The sequence below is a fragment of the Schistocerca gregaria genome, chromosome 5 (assembly GCF_023897955.1).
Source record: "Schistocerca gregaria isolate iqSchGreg1 chromosome 5, iqSchGreg1.2, whole genome shotgun sequence".
Lineage (NCBI taxonomy): Eukaryota > Metazoa > Arthropoda > Insecta > Orthoptera > Acrididae > Schistocerca > Schistocerca gregaria.
In genome coordinates, this window is record NC_064924.1 from 249420 (window position 1) to 270669 (window position 21250).

Consider the following 21250-nt stretch of genomic DNA (forward strand, 5'->3'; position numbering starts at 1 on the left):
CACATTTGGAGGCATTGTGTAATGTGTATACCTTCAGAATGTTGATTAAACACAGAAAATGCATCGGGTTTGAATAGAACAGGCACGATGTGGCTTTACTCCATGGGAGTAATGTCTCAAACAGTCTACGCTTTGATCTTTCCCTGGAAGACCAGTAGTAGCTTCCGAAGCACATCCTGAGGCGTTCTGTAATCCATGGACCTTCAGAGTGTTGATGAGACACAGAATTTGCATCGGGATTGAATACAACAGGCACCATGCGGACCTTACTCCCTGTGAGTAATGTCTCAATCTTTCTACGCTTTTATTGATTTCTGGAAGACCAGTGGTAGTTTCTGAAGCACAACTGGAGGCATTCTTTAATCTGTGGACTTTCACAGTGTTCATGAAACACAGAAAATTCATCGGGATTGAATAAAAGAGGCACCAGGCTGACTTTTCCCCCTGGGAGGATGTCTCACACTGTATACGATTTGATCGTCATCTGGAAGACCAGTAGTAGTTTCCGAAGCACATCCGTAGGCGTTCTGTAATCTTTGGAGCTTCAGAGTGTTGATGAAACACAGAAATTGCACCGGGATTGAACACAACAGGCACCATGCGGACCTTCCTCCATGTGAGTAATGTCGCAATCTGTCTACGATTTGATTGATTTCTGGAAGAACAATAGTAGTTTCTGATGCACATCCGGATGCATTCTGTAATCTTTGGACCATCAGGATGTTGATGAAACACAGACATTGCATCGGGATTGAATACAACAGGCAACATGTGGACTTTTCTCCACGGGAGTAACGTCTCAATCTGTCTACGCTTTGATCGTTCAATGGTAGATCAGTAGTAGATTCCGAAGGACATCTGGAGGCATTCTATAATCTGTTGACCATCAGAGGTCTGATGAAACACAGAAATTGCACCGGGATTGAACACAACAGGCACCATGGGAACCTTTCTCCATGTGAGTAATGTCTCAATCTGTCTTCGATTTTATTGATTTCTGGAAGACCAGTAGTAGTTTCTGATGCACATCCCGAGGCATTTTGTAATCTGTGGACCATCAGAATGTTGATGAAACACAGAAATTGCATCGAGATTGAATAAAACAGGCAACATGTGGAGTTCACTCCACGGGAGTAATGTCTCAAACTGTCTACGCTTTGATCGTTCAATGGTAGATTTGTAGTAGATTCCGAAGGACATCCGAAGGCATTCTATAACCTGTTGACCGTCATAGGTTTGATGAAACACAGAACTTGCACCGGGATTGAACACAAAAGGCACCATGCGGACCTTTCTCCATGTGAGTAATGTGTCAATTTGTCTACGATTTGATTGATTTCTGGAAGACCAGTAGTAGTTTATGGTGCACATCTGGAAGCATTCTGTAATCTGTGTACCTTCAGAATGTTGATGAAACACAGAAAATGCATCGTGTTTGAATACAACAGGCACCATGCTAACTTTTCTCCCTGTGAGTAACGTCTCTAACTGTTTACGCTTTGATCGATATCTCTAAAGCCCGTAGTAGTTTCCGAAACACATTTGGAGGCATTCTGTAATCTGTGGAACTTCAGAGTGTTGATGGAACACAGAAATTGCATCGGGATTGAATACAACAGGCACCATGCGGACTTTACTCCATGGGAGTAATGTCTCAAACAGTCTACGCTTTGATCTTTCTCTGGAAGACCAGTAGTAGCTTCCGAAGCACATCTGGTGGCGTTCTTTAATCTGTGGACTTTCAGAGTGTTGATGAAACAGAAAATTTGCATCGGGATTGAATACAACATGCACCATGCGGACCTTACTCCCTGTGTGTAGTGTCTCAATCTGTCTACGCTTTGATAGATTTCTGGAAGACCAGTGGTAGTTTCTGAAGCACAACTGGAGGCATCCTGTAATCTGTGGACTTTCACAGTGTTCATGAAACACAGAAAATGCATCGGGATTGAATAAGACAGGCACCAGGCTGACTTTTCCCCCTGAGAGAAATGTCTCAAACTGTATACGATTAGATCGTCATCTGGAAGACCAGTAGTAGTTTCCGAAGCACATCTGGAGGCATTCTGTAACCTTTGGACATTCTGAGTGTTGATGAAACACAGAAATTGCACCACGATTGAATACAACAGGCACCATGTGGACTTTTCTCCATGGGAGTAATTTTTCATACTGTCTACGCTTTGATCATTCAATGGGAGACCAGTAGTAGTTTCCGAAGCACATCTGGAGGCGTTCTGTAATCTGCGGACCTACAGAGTGTTGATGGAACACAGAAATTGCATCGGGATTGAAGACAACAGGCACCATGCGGACCTTTCTCCATGTGAGTAACGTCTCAATATGTCTACGCTTTGATTGATTTCTAGAAGACCAGTAGAAGTTTCTGAAGCCCATCTGGAGGCATTCTGTAATCTGTCGACCTTCATAGTATTGATGGAACACAGAAGTTCCATCGGAATTGAATACAACAGGCACCATGTGGACATTTCTCCAAGGGAGTAATGTCTCAAACTGTCTACGCTTTGATCGTTCAATGGGAGATCAGTAGTAGTTTCCGAAGCACATCTAGAGTCATTCTCTAAACTGTGGACCTTCAGAGTGTTGATGAAACACAAAAAATGCATCGGGATTAAATACAGCAGGCACCACACGGAACTTCCTCCATAGGAGTAATGTCTCAATCTGTGTACGCTTTTATTGTATTGTGGAAGACCAGTAGTAGCTTCCGAAGCACATCTGGAGGCATTCTGTAATCTGTGGTCCTTCAGAGTGTTGATGAAACACAGAAATTGCATCGGGATTGAATACAACAGGCACCATGCGGACCTTTCTCCATTTGAGTAATGTCTCAATCTGTCTACGCTTTGAATGATTTCTGGTAGACCAGTAGCTGTTTCTGAAGCACATCTGGAGGCATTCTGGAATCTGTGGACCTTCGGAGTATTGATGAAACACTGAAATTGGATCGGGATTGAATACAACAGGCACCATGCGGACTTTTCTCCATGGGGGCAAAGTCTTAAACTGTCTACGCTTTGACCGTTCCCTGGAATATCAGTAGTAGTTTCCGAAGCACATCTGAATTCATTCTGTAATCTGTGGACCTTCAGAGTGTTGGCGAAACACCGAAATTGCGTCCAGATTGATTACAAAATTCACCATGCAGACTTTTCACCATCGGAGTAATGTCTCAAAGTGTCTACGATATGATCGATTAATTGCAGACCAGTACTAGTTTCCCAAGCACATCTGGAGTCATTCTGTAATCTGTGGACCTTCAGAGTGTTGATAAAACACAGAAATTGCATCGGGATTGAATGCAGCAGGCACCATGCGGACTTTTCTGCGTGTGAGTAATGTCTTAAACTGTTAACGGTTTGATCGATTTCTGGAAAACCACTAATAGTTTCCGAAGCACATCTGGAGGCATTCTGAAATTTGTGGACCTACAGAGTGTTGATGAAACACAGAAATTGCATCAGGATTGAATAAAACAGGCACCATGCGAAATTTTCCCCATGGGAGTAATGTCGCAAACTGTCTACGACATGCTCGTTCCCTGGAAGCCCAGTAATAGTTTGCGAAGCACATCCGGAGGCGTTCTTTAATCTGTGTACCTTCAGAACGTTTATGAAACACAGAAATTGCATCGGGATTGAATACAACAGCCACCATGTGGACTTTCCTCCATGTGAGTAATGTCTCAAACTGTCTACGCTTTGATCGTTCAGTGGGAGACCAGTAGTAGTTTCCGAAGCACATCTGAAGGCATTCTGTAATCTGTGGACTTTGAGAGTGTCAATGCGGACCTATCCCCATGGGAGAAATGTCTCAAACTGTCTACGCTTTGTTCTTTCCCTGGAAGACCAGTAGTAGCTTCCGAAACACATCTGGAGACGTTCTGTAACCTGTGGACCTTCAGAGTGTTGATGAAACACAGAAATTGCATCGGGATTGAATACAACAGGCACCATGCGGACCTTTCTCAATGTGAGTAATGTCTCAAACTGTCTACGCTTTGATTGATTTCTGGAAGACCAGTAGTAGTTTATGGTGCACATCTGGAAGCATTCTGTAATCTGTGTACCTTCAGAATGTTGATGAAACACAGAAAATGCATCGTGTTTGAATACAACAGGCACCATGCTAACTTTTCTCCCTGTGAGTAACGTCTCTAACTGTTTACGCTTTGATCGATATCTCTAAAGCCCGTAGTAGTTTACGAAACACATTTGGAGGCATTCTGTAATCTGTGGACTATCAGAGTGTTGATGGAACACAGAAATTGCATCGGGATTGAATACAACAGGCACCATGAGGACCTATCTCCATGGGAGTAATGTCTGAAACTGTCTAAGCTTTGATTGATTTCTGGACGACCAGTAGTTGTTTCCGATGCACATCTGGAGGCATTCTATAACCTGTATACCTTCAGAGTCTTGACGAATCACAGAAATTGCATCGGGAATGAATACAACAGGCACCATGCGGACTTTACTCCATGGGAGTAATGTCTCAAACAGTCTACGCTTTGATCTTTCCCTGGAAGACCAGTAGTAGCTTCCGAAGCACATCTGGTGGCGTTCTTTAATCTGTGGACTTTCAGAGTGTTGATGAAACAGAAAATTTGCATCGGGATTGAATACAACATGCACCATGCGGACCTTACTCCCTGTGTGTAGTGTCTCAATCTGTCTACGCTTTGATAGATTTCTGGAAGACCAGTGGTAGTTTCTGAAGCACAACTGGAGGCATCCTGTAATCTGTGGACTTTCACAGTGTTCATGAAACACAGAAAATGCATCGGGATTGAATAAGACAGGCACCAGGCTGACTTTTCCCCCTGAGAGAAATGTCTCAAACTGTATACGATTAGATCGTCATCTGGAAGACCAGTAGTAGTTTCCGAAGCACATCTAGAGTCATTCTCTAATCTGTGGACCTTCAGAGTGTTGAAGAAACACAGAAATTGCACCGGGATTGAACACAACAGGCACCATGGATAACTTTCTCCATGTGATTAATGTCTCAATCTGTCTACGCTTTGATTGATTTCTGGAAGACCAGTAGAAGTTTCTGAAGCACATCTGGATCATTCTGTAATCTGTGGAAGTTCAGAGTGTTGATGAAACACAGAAAATGCATGGGGATTGAATACAACAGGCACCATTCTTACTTTTCTCCCTGGGGGTAATGTCTCAAACTGTATACGCTTTAATCGATTTCTGGAAAACCCGTAGTAGTTTCCAAAGCACATCTGGAGGCATTCTGTAATCTGTGGACTTTCACAGTGTTCATGAAACACAAAAATTGCATCGGGATTGAATACAATAGGCACCATGCGGATATTCCCCCATGTGAGTAACGTCTCAAACTGTCTCCGCTTTGATCGTACCCTGGAAGTCAAGTAGTAGTTTCCGAAGCACATCCGAAGGCATTCTGTAATCTGTGGACTTTCACAGTGTTCATGAAACACAGAAAATGCATCGGGATTTAATACAACAGCCACTATGCTGACTTTTTTCTCTGGGAGTAATGTCTCAAACTGTATACGGTTTGATCTATTTCTGGAGAACCCGTAGTAGTTTCCGAAGCACATCTGGAGGCTTTCTGTAATCTGTGGACCTTCAGAGTGTTGATGGAACACAGAAACTGCAATGGGATTGAAGACAACACGCACCATGCGGACCTTTCTCCATGAGAGTAACGTCTCAATCTGTCTACGCTTTGATTGATTTCTGGAAGACCAGTAGAAGTTTCTGAAGCACATCTGGAGGCATTCTGTAATCTGTCGACCTTCATAGTATTGATGGAACACAGAAGTTCCATCGGAATTGAATACAACAGTCACCATGTGGACATTTCTCCAAGGGAGTAATGTCTCAAACTGTCTACGCTTTGATCGTTCAATGGGAGATCAGTAGTAGTTTCCGAAGCACATCTAGAGTCATTCTCTAATCTGTGGACCTTCAGAGTGTTGAAGAAACACAGAAATTGCACCGGGATTGATCACAACAGGCACCATGGGTAACTTTCTCCATGTGATTAATGTCTCAATCTGCCTACGCTTTAATTGATTTCTGGAAGACCAGTAGTAGTTTCTGAAGCACATCTGGAGGCATTCTGAAATCTGTGGACCTTCAGAGTGTTGATGAAACACAGAATTTACATCGGGATTGAATACAACAGGCACGACGCGGACCTTTCCGCATGGGAGTCATGTCTCAATCTGTCTACGCTTTGATTGATTTCTGGTGGACGAATAGTAGTTTCCGAAGCACATCTGTAGGTGTTCTGTAATCTGTGGACCTTCAGAATGTTGATGAGACACAGAAATTGCATCGGGATTGAATACAACAGGCACCATGTGGACTTTTCTCCATGGGAGTAATGTCTCAATCTGTCAACGCTTTGATTGATTTCTGGAAGACCAGTTGTAGTGTCCAAAGCACATCTGGAGGCGCTCTGTAATCTGTATACCTTCAGAGTCTTGATGAATCACAGAAATTGCATCGGGTATGAATACAACAGGCACCATGCGGACTTTACTCCATGGGAGTAATGTCTGAAACAGTCTACGCTTTGATCTTTCCCTGGAAGACCAGTAGTAGCTTCCGAAGCACATCTGAAGGCGTTCTGTAATCTGTGGACCTTCAGAGTGTTGATGAAACACAGAAATCGCATCAGAATTGAATACAACAGGCACCCTGTGGGCTATTCTCCATCGGAATAATGTCTCAAAGTGTACACGCTTTAATCGACTTCTGGTAAACCCGTAGTAGTTTCCGAAGCAAATCTGGTGTCATTCTGTAATCTGTGGACCTTCAGAGTGTAGATGGAACACAGAAATTGCATCGCGATTGAATACAACAGGCACCATGCGGACCTATCTCCATGGGAGTAATGTTCCAATATGTCTACGCTTTGAAGGATTTCTGGAAGACGTGTAGTAGTTTCCGAAGCACATCTGAAGGTGTTCTGTAATCTGTGGACCTTCAGAGTGTTGATGAGACACAGAAATTGCATCGAGATTGAATAGAACAGGCACCATGTAGACTTTTCTGGAAAGGAGTAATGTCTTAAACTCTCTACGCTTTATCATTCAATGGGAGACCAGTAGTAGTTTCCGAAGCACATCTGGAGGCATTCTGTAATCTGTGCACCTTCAGAGTGTTGATGAAAAACAGAAATTGCTTCGGGATTAAATACAACAGGCACCATTCGGACCTTTCACCATGTTAGTAATGTCTCAATCTGTCTACGCTTTGATTGAATTATGGAAGGTCTGTAGTAGTTTCCGAAGCACATATGGAGCATTCTCTAATCTGTGGTCCTTCAGAGTGTTGATGAAACACAGATATTGCACCGGGATTGAACACAACGGGCACCATGCGGACCTCTCTCCATGTGAGTAATATACCAATCTGTCTACGCTTTGATCGATTTCTGGATAACCCGTAGTAGTTTCCAAAGCACATCTGGAGGCATTCTGTAATCTGTGGACTTTCACAGTGTTCATGAAACACAGAAATTGCATCGGGATTGAATACAACAGGCACCATGCGGAAATTCCCCCATAGGAGTAACGTCTCAAACTGTCTCCACTTTGATCGTTCCCTGGAAGTCAAGTAGTAGTTTCCGAAGCACATCCGAAGGCATCCTGTAATCAGTGGACTTGAACAGTGTTCATGAAACACAGAAAATGCATCGGGATTTAGTACAAAATCCACTATGCTGACTTTTCTCCCTGGGAGTAATGTCTGAAACTGTATACGTTTTGATCGATTTCTGGAAAACCCGTAGTAGTTTCCGAAGCACATCTGGAGGCTTCCTGTAATCTGTGGACCTTCAGAGTGTTGATGGAACACAGAAATTGCATCGGGATTGAAAACAACAGGCACCATGCGGACCTATCTCCATGGGAGTAATGTCTCAATCTGTCTACTTTTTATTGATTTCTGGAAGACCTGTAGTAGTTTCCGAAGGCCATCTGGAGGCATTCTGTAATCTGTATACATTCAGAGTCTTGACGAATCACAGAAATTGCATCGGGAAAGAATACAACATGCACTATGTGGGCTTTTCTCCATGGGAGAAATGTCTCAATCTGTCTACGCTTTGATTGATTTCTGGAAGACCAGTTGTAGTTTCCAAAGCACATCTGGAGGCGCTCTGTAATCTGTATACCTTCAGAGTCTTGACGAATCACAGAAATTGCATCGGGAAAGAATACAACATGCACTATGTGGACTTTTCTCCATGGGAGAAATGTCTCAATCTGTCTACGCTTTGATTGATTTCTGGAAGACCAGTTGTAGTTTCCAAAGCACATCTGGAGGCGCTCTGTAATCTGTATACCTTCAGAGTCTTGACGAATCACAGAAATTGCATCGGGAATGAATACAACAGGTACCATGCGGACCTTTCTCCATGTGAGTAATGTCTCAATCTGTCTACGCTTTGATTGATTACTGGAAGACCAGTAGTAGTTTCTGAAGCACATCTGGAGGCATTCTGAAATCTGTGGACCTCCAGAGTGTTGATGAAACACAGAATTTGCATCGGGATTGAATACAACATTCACCACGTGGACCTTTCCGCATGGGAGTAATGTCTCAATCTGTCTACGCTTTGATTGATTTCTGGAAGACCAGTTGTAGTTTCCAAAGCACATCTGGAGGCGCTCTGTAATCTGTATACCTTCAGAGTCTTGACGAATCACAGAAATTGCATCGGGAATGAATACAACAGGTACCATGCGGTCCTTTCTCCATGTGAGTAATGTCTCAATCTGTCTACGCTTTGATTGATTACCGGAAGACCAGTAGTAGTTTCTGAAGCACATCTGGAGGCATTCTTAAATCTGTGGACCTTCAGAGTGTTGATGAAACACAGAATTTACATAGGGATTGAATACAACAGGCACCACGCGGACCTTTCCGCATGGGAGTAATGTCTCAATCTGTCTACGCTTTGATTGATTTCTGGAAGACCAGTATTAGTTTCTGATGCACATCTGGAGGCATTCTGTAATCTGTGGAAGTTCAGAGTGTTGATGAAACACAGAAAATGCATCGGGATTGAATACAACAGGCACCATGCTTACTTTTCTCCCTGGGGGTAATGTCTCAAACTGTATACGCTTTAATCGATTTCTGGAAAACCCGTAGTAGTTTCCAAAGCACATCTGGAGGCATTCTGTAATCTGTGCACTTTCACAGTGTTCATGAAACACAAAAATTGCATCGGGATTGAATACAACAGGCACCATGCGGAAATTCCCCCATGGGAGTAACGTCTCAAACTGTCTCCGCTTTGATCGTTCCCTGGAAGTCAAGTAGTAGTTTCCGAAGCACATCCGAAGGCATTCTGTAATCTGTGGACTTTCACAGTGTTCATGAAACACAGAAAATGCATCGGGATTTAATACAACAGATACTATGCTTACTTTTTTCTCTGGGAGTATGTCTCAAACTATATACGTTTTGATCTATTTCTGGAGAACCCGTAGTAGTTTCCGAAGCACATCTGTAGGCTTTCTGTAAACTGTGGACCTTCAGGGTGTTGATGGAACACAGAAATTGCATCGGGATTGAAGACAACAGGCACCATGCGGACCTTTCTCCATGTGAGTAACGTCTCAATCAGTCTACGGTTTGATTGATTTCTGGAAGACCAGTAGAAGTTTCTGAAGCACATCTGGAGGCATTCTGTAATCTGTGGACCTTCATAGTATTGATGGATCACAGACGTTGCATCGAAATTGAATACATCAGGCACCATGTGGACATTTCACCAAGGGAGTAATGTCTCAAACTGTCTACGCTTTGATCGTTCAATGGGAGATCAGTAGTAGTTTCCGAAACACATCTGGAGTCATTCTCTAATCTGTGGACCTACGGAGTGTTAAAGAAACACAGAAATTGGCCCGGGATTGAACACAACAGGCACCATGGATAACTTTCTCCATGTGATTAATGTCTCAATCTGCCTACACTTTAATTGATTTCTGGATGACCAGTAGTAATGTCTCAAGCAGTCCGCGCTTTGATCTTTCCCTGGAAGACCAGTAGTAGCTTCCGAAGCATATCTGGAGGCGTTCCGTCATCTGTGGACCTTCAGAGTGTTGATGAAACACAGAAATTGCATCGGGATTGAATACAACAGGCACCATGTATAATTTTCTCACATGGGATTAATGTCTCAAACTGTCTACGCTTTGATCGTTCAATGGGAGATCAGTAGTAAATTCCGAAACACATCTGGAGGCATTCTCTATTATGCGGACCTTCAGAGTGTTGATGAAACACAGAAATTGCATAGGGATTGAATACAACAGGCACCATGCGGACCTTTCTCCATGGGAGTAATGTCTCAATCTTTCTACGCTCTGATTGATTTATGGAATACCAGTAGTAGTTTCCGACGCACATCTGGATTCACTCTGTAATCTGTGGTGCTACAGAGTGTTGATGGAACACAGAAATTGCATCGGGATTGAATAAATCAGTCACCATGCGGAAATTCCTCCATGGGAGTAACGTCTCAAACTGTCTCCGCTTTGATCGTTCCCTGGAAGTCCAGTAGTAGTTTCCGAAACACATCTGAAGGCATTCTGTAATCTGTGGCCTTTCACAGTGTTCATGAAACACAGAAACTGCATCGGGATTGAATACAACATTCACCATGCTAACTTTTCTCCCTGGGAGTAATGTCTCAAACGGTATACGCTTTGATCGATTTCTGGAAGACCAGTAGTAGCTTCCGAAGCACATCTGAAGGCGTTCTGTAATCTGTGGACCTTCAGAGTGTTGATGAAACACAGAAATCGCATCAGAATTGAATACAACAGGCACCCTGTGGGCTATTCTCCATCGGAATAATGTCTCAAAGTGTACACGTTTTAATCGACTTCTGGAAAACCCGTAGTAGTTTCCGAAGCAAATCTGGTGTCATTCTGTAATCTGTGGACCTTCAGAGTGTAGATGGAACACAGAAATTGCATCGCGATTGAATACAACAGGCACCATGGGGACCTATCTCCATGGGAGTAATGTTCCAATATGTCTACGCTTTGAAGGATTTCTGGAAGACGTGTAGTAGTTTCCGAAGCACATCTGAAGGTGTTCTGTAATCTGTGGACCTTCAGAGTGTTGATGAGACACAGAAATTGCATCGAGATTGAATAGAACAGGCACCATGTAGACTTTTCTGGAAAGGAGTAATGTCTTAAACTCTCTACGCTTTATCATTCAATGGGAGACCAGTAGTAGTTTCCGAAGCACATCTGGAGGCATTCTGTAATCTGTGCACCTTCAGAGTGTTGATGAAAAACAGAAATTGCTTCGGGATTAAATACAACAGGCACCATTCGGACCTTTCACCATGTTAGTAATGTCTCAATCTCTCTACGCTTTGATTGAATTATGGAAGGTCTGTAGTAGTTTCCGAAGCACATATGGAGCATTCTCTAATCTGTGGTCCTTCAGAGTGTTGATGAAACACAGATATTGCACCGGGATTCAACACAACGGGCACCATGCGGACCTCTCTCCATGTGAGTAATATACCAATCTGTCTACGCTTTGATCGATTTCTGGATAACCCGTAGTAGTTTCCAAAGCACATCTGGAGGCATTCTGTAATCTGTGGACTTTCACAGTGTTCATGAAACACAGAAATTGCATCGGGATTGAATACAACAGGCACCATGCGGAAATTCCCCCATAGGAGTAACGTCTCAAACTGTCTCCGCTTTGATCGTTCCCTGGAAGTCAAGTAGTAGTTTCCGAAGCACATCCGAAGGCATCCTGTAATCAGTGGACTTGAACAGTGTTCATGAAACACAGAAAATGCATCGGGATTTAGTACAAAATCCACTATGCTGACTTTTCTCCCTGGGAGTAATGTCTGAAACTGTATACGTTTTGATCGATTTCTGGAAAACCCGTAGTAGTTTCCGAAGCACATCTGGAGGCTTCCTGTAATCTGTGGACCTTCAGAGTGTTGATGGAACACAGAAATTGCATCGGGATTGAAAACAACAGGCACCATGCGGACCTATCTCCATGGGAGTAATGTCTCAATCTGTCTACTTTTTATTGATTTCTGGAAGACCTGTAGTAGTTTCCGAAGGCCATCTGGAGGCATTCTGTAATCTGTATACATTCAGAGTCTTGACGAATCACAGAAATTGCATCGGGAAAGAATACAACATGCACTATGTGGGCTTTTCTCCATGGGAGAAATGTCTCAATCTGTCTACGCTTTGATTGATTTCTGGAAGACCAGTTGTAGTTTCCAAAGCACATCTGGAGGCGCTCTGTAATCTGTATACCTTCAGAGTCTTGACGAATCACAGAAATTGCATCGGGAAAGAATACAACATGCACTATGTGGACTTTTCTCCATGGGAGAAATGTCTCAATCTGTCTACGCTTTGATTGATTTCTGGAAGACCAGTTGTAGTTTCCAAAGCACATCTGGAGGCGCTCTGTAATCTGTATACCTTCAGAGTCTTGACGAATCACAGAAATTGCATCGGGAATGAATACAACAGGTACCATGCGGACCTTTCTCCATGTGAGTAATGTCTCAATCTGTCTACGCTTTGATTGATTACTGGAAGACCAGTAGTAGTTTCTGAAGCACATCTGGAGGCATTCTGAAATCTGTGGACCTCCAGAGTGTTGATGAAACACAGAATTTGCATCGGGATTGAATACAACATTCACCACGTGGACCTTTCCGCATGGGAGTAATGTCTCAATCTGTCTACGCTTTGATTGATTTCTGGAAGACCAGTTGTAGTTTCCAAAGCACATCTGGAGGCGCTCTGTAATCTGTATACCTTCAGAGTCTTGACGAATCACAGAAATTGCATCGGGAATGAATACAACAGGTACCATGCGGTCCTTTCTCCATGTGAGTAATGTCTCAATCTGTCTACGCTTTGATTGATTACCGGAAGACCAGTAGTAGTTTCTGAAGCACATCTGGAGGCATTCTTAAATCTGTGGACCTTCAGAGTGTTGATGAAACACAGAATTTGCATCGGGATTGAATACAACATTCACCACGTGGACCTTTCCGCATGGGAGTAATGTCTCAATCTGTCTACGCTTTGATTGATTTCTGGAAGACCAGTTGTAGTTTCCAAAGCACATCTGGAGGCGCTCTGTAATCTGTATACCTTCAGAGTGTTGATGAAACACAGAAATTGCATCGGGATTAAATACAACAGGCACCATGTATAATTTTCTCACATGGGATTAATGTCTCAAACTGTCTACGCTTTGATCGTTCAATGGGAGATCAGTAGTAAATTCCGAAACACATCTGGAGGCATTCTCTATTATGCGGACCTTCAGAGTGTTGATGAAACACAGAAATTGCATAGGGATTGAATACAACAGGCACCATGCGGACCTATCTCCATGGGAGTAATGTCTCAATCTTTCTACGCTCTGATTGATTTATGGAATACCAGTAGTAGTTTCCGACGCACATCTGGATTCACTCTGTAATCTGTGGTGCTACAGAGTGTTGATGGAACACAGAAATTGCATCGGGATTGAATAAATCAGTCACCATGCGGAAATTCCTCCATGGGAGTAACGTCTCAAACTGTCTCCGCTTTGATCGTTCCCTGGAAGTCAAGTAGTAGTTTCCGAAACACATCTGAAGGCATTCTGTAATCTGTGGCCTTTCACAGTGTTCATGAAACACAGAAACTGCATCGGGATTGAATACAACATTCACCATGCTAACTTTTCTCCCTGGGAGTAATGTCTCAAACGGTATACGCTTTGATCGATTTCTGGAAAACCCATAGTAGTTTCCGAAGCACATCTGGAGGCATTCTGTAATCTGTGGACCTTCAGAGTATAGATGGAACACAGAAATTGCATCGGGATTGAATACAACAGGCGCCATGAGGACCTATCTCCATGGGAGTAATGTCTCAATCTGTCTACGCTTTGACTGATTTCTGGAAGGCCAGTGGTAGTTTCCGCAGCACATCTGGAGGCATTCTGTAATCTGTATACCTTCAGAGTCTTGACGAAACACAGAAATTGCATCGGGAATGAATACAACAGGCACCATGTGGACTTTTCTCCATGGGAGTAATGTCACAAACTGTTACGCTTTGATCGCTCAATGAGAGGTCAGTAGTAGTTTCCGAAGCACATCTGGATGCATTCTGTAATCTGTGAACCTTCAGAGTGTCGATGAAACACAGAAATTGCATCAGAATTGAATACAACAGGCACCATGTGGACTCTTCTCCATGGGAGTAATGTCTCAAACTGCCTACGCTTTGATCGTTCAATGGGAGATCAGTAGTTGTTTCGGAAGCACATCTGGAGGCATTCTTTAATCTGTTGACCTTCAGAGTGTTGATGAAACACTGAAATTGCACCTTGATTGAATACAACAGGCACCATGCTTACCTTTCTCCATGTGAGTAATATCTCAATCTGTCTACGCTTTGATTGATTTCTGGAAGACCAGTAGTAGTTTCTGAAGCACATCTGGAGGAATTCTGTAATCTGTGGACCTTCAGAGTGTTGATGAAACACACAAAATGTATCGGGATTGAATACAACAGGCACCATGCTTACTTTTCTCCCTGGGGGTAATGTCTCAAACTGTATACGCTTTGATCGATTTCTGGATAACCCGTAGTAGTTTCCAAACCACATCTGGAGGCATTCTGTAATCTGTGGACTTTCACAGTGTTCATGAAACACATAAATTGCATCGGGATTGAATACAACATTCACCATGCGGAAATTCCCCCATGTGAGTAACGTCTCAAACTGTCTCCGCTTTGATCTTTCCCTGAAAGTCAAGTAGTAGTTTCCGAAGAACATCCGAAGGCATTCTGTAATCTGTGGACTATCACAGTGTTCACGAAACACAGAAAATGCATCTGGATTTAATACAACAGCCACTATGATGACTTTTCACCCTGGGAGTAATGTCTGAAACAGTATACACTTTGATCGATTTCTGGAGAACCCGTAGTAGTTTCCGAAGCACATCTGGAGGCTTTCTGTTATCTGTGGAACTTCATAGTGTTGATGGAACACACATATTACATCGTTATTGAAGACAACAGGCACCATGCGGACCTATCTCCATGGGAGTAATGTCTCAATCTGTCTACGCTTTGATTGATTTCTGGAAGACCAGTTGTAGTTTCCAAAGCACATCTGCAGGCGCTCTGTAATCTGTTTACCTTCAGAGTATTGTTGGAACAAAGAAATTGCATCGGGATTGAATACAACAGGCACCATGCGGGCCTATTTTTATGGGAGTAATGTCTCAAACTGTCTACGCTTTGCTCTTTCCCTGGAAGTCAAGTAGTAGCTTCCGAAGCACATCTGGAGGCGTTCTATAATCTGGGAACCTACAGAGTGTTGATGAAAAACAGACATTGCATAGGTATTGAATACAACAGGCACCATGTGGACATTTCTCCATGGGAGTAATGTCTCAAAGAGTCTACGCTTTGATCGTTCCCAGGACGACCAGTAGTAGTTTCCGATACACATCTGGAGGCATTCTGTAATCTGTGGACTATCAGAGTGTTTAGGAACACAGAAATTGCTTCGGGATTGAATACAACAGTCACCATGTTCACTTTCCTCCATGGGAGTATTGTCTCAACTAGTTTACGCTTTGATCGTTCCCTGGAAGATCAGTAGTAGTTTCCGATGCACATCTGGAGGCCTTCTGTAATCTGTGGACTCTCAGAGTGTTGATGAAACACAGAAATTGCATCGGGGTTGAATACAACAGTCACCATGCGCACTTACCTCCATGGGAGTGATGTCTCAATCAGTCTACGCTTTAATCGTTCCCTCGAAGACCAGTAGTAGTTTCCGATGCACATCTGGAGGCATTCTGTAATCTGTGGACTATCAGAGTGTTGATGAAACACAGAAATTGCATCGGGATTGAATACAACAGTCACCATGCGCATATTCCTCCATGGTAGTAATGTCTCAAACTGTGTACGCTTTGATCGTTCCCTGGAAGACCAGTAGTAGTTTCCGATGCACATCTGGAAGCATTTTTTAATCTGTGGACTATCAGAGTGTTGATGAAACACAGTTATCTCCACGGGATTGAATACAACAGTCACCATGCGCACTTTCCTCCATAGGAGTGATGTCTCAAACAGTCTACGCTTTGATCGTTCCCTGGAAGACCAGTAGTAGTTGATGCACATCTGGAGGCATTCTGTAATCTGTAGACTATCAGAGTGTTCATGAAACACAGAAATTGCATCGGGATTGAATACAACAGTCACCATGCGCACTTTCCTCCATGGGAGTAATGTCTCAAACAGTTTACGCTTTGATCGTTCCCTGGAAGACCAGTAGTAATTTCCGATGCACATCTGGAGGCATTCTGAAAACTGTGGACTATCAAAGTGTTGATGAAACATAGAAATTGCATCGAGATTGAATACAACAGTCACCACGCGCACTTTCCTCCATGGGAGTAATGTCTCAAACAATCTACGCTTTGATCGTTCCCTGGAAGACCAGTAGTAGTTTCCGATGCACATCTGGAGGCATTCTGTAATCTGTGGACTATCAGCGTGTTGATGAAACACAGAAATTGCATCTGGATTGAATTCAACAGTCACCATGCGCCCTTTCCTCCATGGGAGTAATTTCTCAAAGAGACTACGATTTGATCGTTCCCTGGAAGACCAGTAGTAGTTTCCGATGCACATCTGGAGGCATTCTGTAATCTATGGACCATCAGAGTGTTGATGAAACACAAAAATTGCATCGGGATTGAATACAATAGTCACCATGCGCACTTTCCTCCATGGGAGTGATGTCTCAATCAGTCTACGCTTTAATCGTTCCCTAGAAGACCAGTAGTAGTGTCCGATGCACATCTGGAGGCATTCTGTAATCTGTGGACTATCAGAGTGTTGATGAAACACAGAAATTGCATCGGGATTGAATACAACAGTCACCATGCGCATATTCCTCCATGGTAGTAATGTCTCAAACTGTGTACGCTTTGTTCGTTCCCTGGAAGACCAGTAGTAGTTTCCGATGCACATCTGGAAGCATTTTTTAATCTGTGGACTATCAGAGTGTTGATGAAACACAGTTATCGCATCGGGATTGAATACAACATTCACCATGCGCACTTTCCTCCATAGGAGTAATGTCTCAAACAGCCTACGCTCTGATCGTTCCCTGGAAGACCAGTAGTAGTTTCCGATGCACATCTGGAAGCATTTTTTAATCTGTGGACTATCAGAGTGTCGATGAAACACAGTTATCACATCGGGATTGAATACAACAGTCACCATGCGCACTTTCCTCCATAGGAGTGATGTCTCAAACAGTCTACGCTTTGATCGTTCCCTGGAAGACCAGTAGTAGTTTCCGATGCACATCTGGAGGCATTCTGTAATCTCTGGACTATCAGAGTGTTCATGAAACACAGAAATTGCATCGGGATTGAATACAACAGTCACCATGCGCACTTTCCTCCATGGGAGTAATGTCTCAAACAGTTTACGCTTTGATCGTTCCCTGGAAGACCAGTAGTAGTTTCCGATGCACATCTGGAGGCATTCTGAAAACTGTGGACTATCAGAGTGTTGATGAAACATAGAAATTGCATCGAGATTGAATACAACAGTCACCATGCGCACTTTCCTCCATGGGAGTAATGTCTCAAACAGTCTACGCTTTGATCGTTCCCTGGAAGACCAGTAGTAGTTTCCGATGCACATCTGGAGGCATTCTGAAAATCTGTGGACGATCAGAGAGTTGATGAAACATAGAAATTGCATCGGGATTGAATGCAACAGTCACCATGCGCACTTTCCTCCATGGGGTAATGTCTCAAACAGTTTACGCTTTGATCGTTCCTTGGAAGACCAGTAGTAATTTCCGTTGCACATCTTGAGTCATTTGGTAATCTGTGGACTATCAGAGTGTTGATGAAACACAGAAATTGCATCGAGATTGAATACAACAGTCACCTTGCGCACTTTCCTCCATGGGAGTAATGTCTCAAACAGTCTACGCTTTGATCGTTCCCTGGAAGACCAGTAGTAGTTTCCGATGCACATCTGGAGGCATTCTGTAATCTGTGGACTATCAGAGTGTTGATGAAACACAGAAATTGCATCGGGATTGAATACAACAGTCACCATGCGCACTTTCCTCCATGGGAGTAATGTCTCAAACGGTCTACGCTTTGATCGTTCTCTGGAAGACCATTAGTAGTTTTGATGCACATCTGGAAGCATTCTGTAATCTGTGGACTATCAGAGTGTTGATGAAACACAGTTATCGCATCGGGAATGAATACAACAGTCACAATGCGCACTTTCCTCCATGGGAGTAATATCTCAAACAGCCTACGCTTTGATCGCTCCCTGAAAGACTAGTAGTAATTTCCGATGCACATCTGAAGCCATTCTGTAATCTGTGGACTATCAGAATGGTGATGAAACACAGAAATTGCATCTGGATTGAATTCAACAGTCACCATGCGCACTTTCCTCCATGGGAGTAATTTCTCAAAGAGACTACGCTTTGATCGTTCCCTGGAAGACCAGTAGTAGTTTCCGATGCACATCTGGAGTTATTCTGTAATCTGTGGACCATCAGAGTGTTGATGAAACACAAAAATTGCATCGGGATTGAATACAACAGTCACCATGCGCACTTTCCTCCATGGGAGTAATGTCTCAAAGAGTCTACGCTTTTTATCGTTCCCTGGAAGACCAGTAGTAGTATCCGATGCACATATGGAGGCATTCTGTAATCTGTGGCCCATCAGAGTGTTGATGAAACACAGAAATTGCATCGGGATTGAATACAACAGTCACCAGCGCACTTACCTCCATGGGAGTGATGTCTCAATCAGTCTACGCTTTAATCGTTCCCTCGAAGACCAGTAGTAGTGTCCGATGCACATCTGGAGGCATTCTGTAATCTGTGGACTATCAGAGTGTTGATGAAACACAGAAATTGCATCGGGATTGAATACAACAGTCACCATGCGCATATTCCTCCATGGTAGTAATGTCTCAAACTGTGTACGCTTTGATCGTTCCCTGGAAGACCAGTAGTAGTTTCCGATGCACATCTGGAAGCATTTTTTAATCTGTGGACTATCAGAGTGTTGATGAAACACAGTTATCGCATCGGGATTGAATATAACATTCACCATGCGCACTTTCCTCCATCGGAGTAATGTCTCAAACAGCCTACGCTCTGATCGTTCCCTGGAAGACCAATAGTAGTTTCCGATGCACATCTGGAAGCATTTTTTAATCTGTGGACTATCAGAGTGTCGATGAAACACAGTTTTCACATCGGGATTGAATACAACTGTCACCATGCGCACTTTCCTCCATGGGAGTAATGTCTCAAACAGTTTACGCTTTGACCGTTCCCTGGAAGACCAGTAGTAATTTCCGATGCACATCTGGAGGCTTTCTGAAAACTGTGGACTATCAGAGTGTTGATGAAACATAGAAATTGCATCGAGATTGAATACAACAGTCACCATGCGCACTTTCCTCCATGGGAGTAATGTCTCAAACAGTCTACGCCTTCATCGTTCCCTGGAAGACCAGTAGTAGTTTCCGATGCACATCTGGAGGCATTCTGTAATCTGTGGACGATCAGAGAGTTGATGAAACATAGAAATTTCATCGGGATTGAATGCAACAGTCACGATGCGCACTTTCCTCCATGGGGTAATGTCTCAAACAGTTTACGCTTTGATCGTTAATTGCAAGACCAGTAGTAATTTCCGTTGCACATTTTGAGTCATTTGGTAATCTGTGGACTATCAGAGTGTTGACGAAACACAGAAATTGCATCGAGATTGAATACAACAGTCACCTTGCGCACTTTCCTCCATGGGAGTAATGTCTCAAACAGTCTACGCTTTGATCGTTCCCTGGAAGACCAGTAGTAGTTTCCGATGCACATCTGGAGGCATTCTGTAATCTGTGGACTATCAGAGTGTTGATGAAACACAGATATTGCATCGGGATTGAATACAACAGTCACCATGCGCACTTTCCTCCATGGGAGTAATGTCTCAAACGGTCTACGCTTTGATCGTTCCCTGGAAGACCAGTAGTAGTTTCTGATCCACATCTGGAAGCATTCTGTAATCTGTGGACTATCAGAGTGTTGATGAAACACAGAAATTGCATCGGGATTGAATACAACAGTCACCATGCGCATATTCCTCCATGGTAGTAATGTCTCAAACTGTGTACGCTTTGATCGTTCCCTGGAAGACCAGTTTTAGTTTCCGATGCACATCTGCAAGCATTTTTTAATCTGTGGACTATCAGAGTGTTGATGAAACACAGTTATCTCCACGGGATTGAATACAACATTCACCATGCGCACTTTCCTCTATAGGAGTAATGTCTCAAACAGCCTACGCTCTGATCGTTCCCTGGAAGACCAGTAGTAGTTTCCGATGCACATCTGGAAGCATTTTTTAATCTGTGGACTATCAGAGAGTCGATGAAACACAGTTATCACATCGGGATTGAATAAAACAGTCACCATGCGCACTTTCCTCCATAGGAGTGATGTCTCAAACAGTCTACGCTTTGATTGTTCCCTGGAAGACCAGTAGTAGTTTCCGATGCACATTGGGAGGCATTCTGTAATCTGTGGACAATCAGAGTGTTCATGAAACACAGAAATTGCATCGGGATTGAATACAACAGTCACCATGCGCACTTTCCTCCATGGGAGTAATGTCTCAAACAGTTTACGCTTTCATCGTTCCCTGGAGGACCAGTAGTAATTTGCGATGCACATCTGGAGGCATTCTGAAAACTGTGGACTATCAGAGTGTTGATGAAACATAGAAATTGCATCGAGATTGAATACAACAGTCACCATGCACACTTTCCTCCATGGGAGTAATGTCTCAAACAGTCTACGCTTTCATCGTTCCCTGGAAGACCAGTAGTAGTTTCCGATGCACATCTGGAGGCATTCCGTAATCTGTGGACGATCAGAGAGTTGATGAAACATAGAAATTGCATCGGGATTGAATGCAACAGTCACCATGCGCACTTTCCTCCATGGGGTAATGTCTCAAACAGTTTACGCTTTGATCGTTCCTTGGAAGACCAGTAGTAATTTCCGTTGCACATCTTGAGTCATTTGGTAATCTGTGGACTATCAGAGTGTTGATGAAACACAGA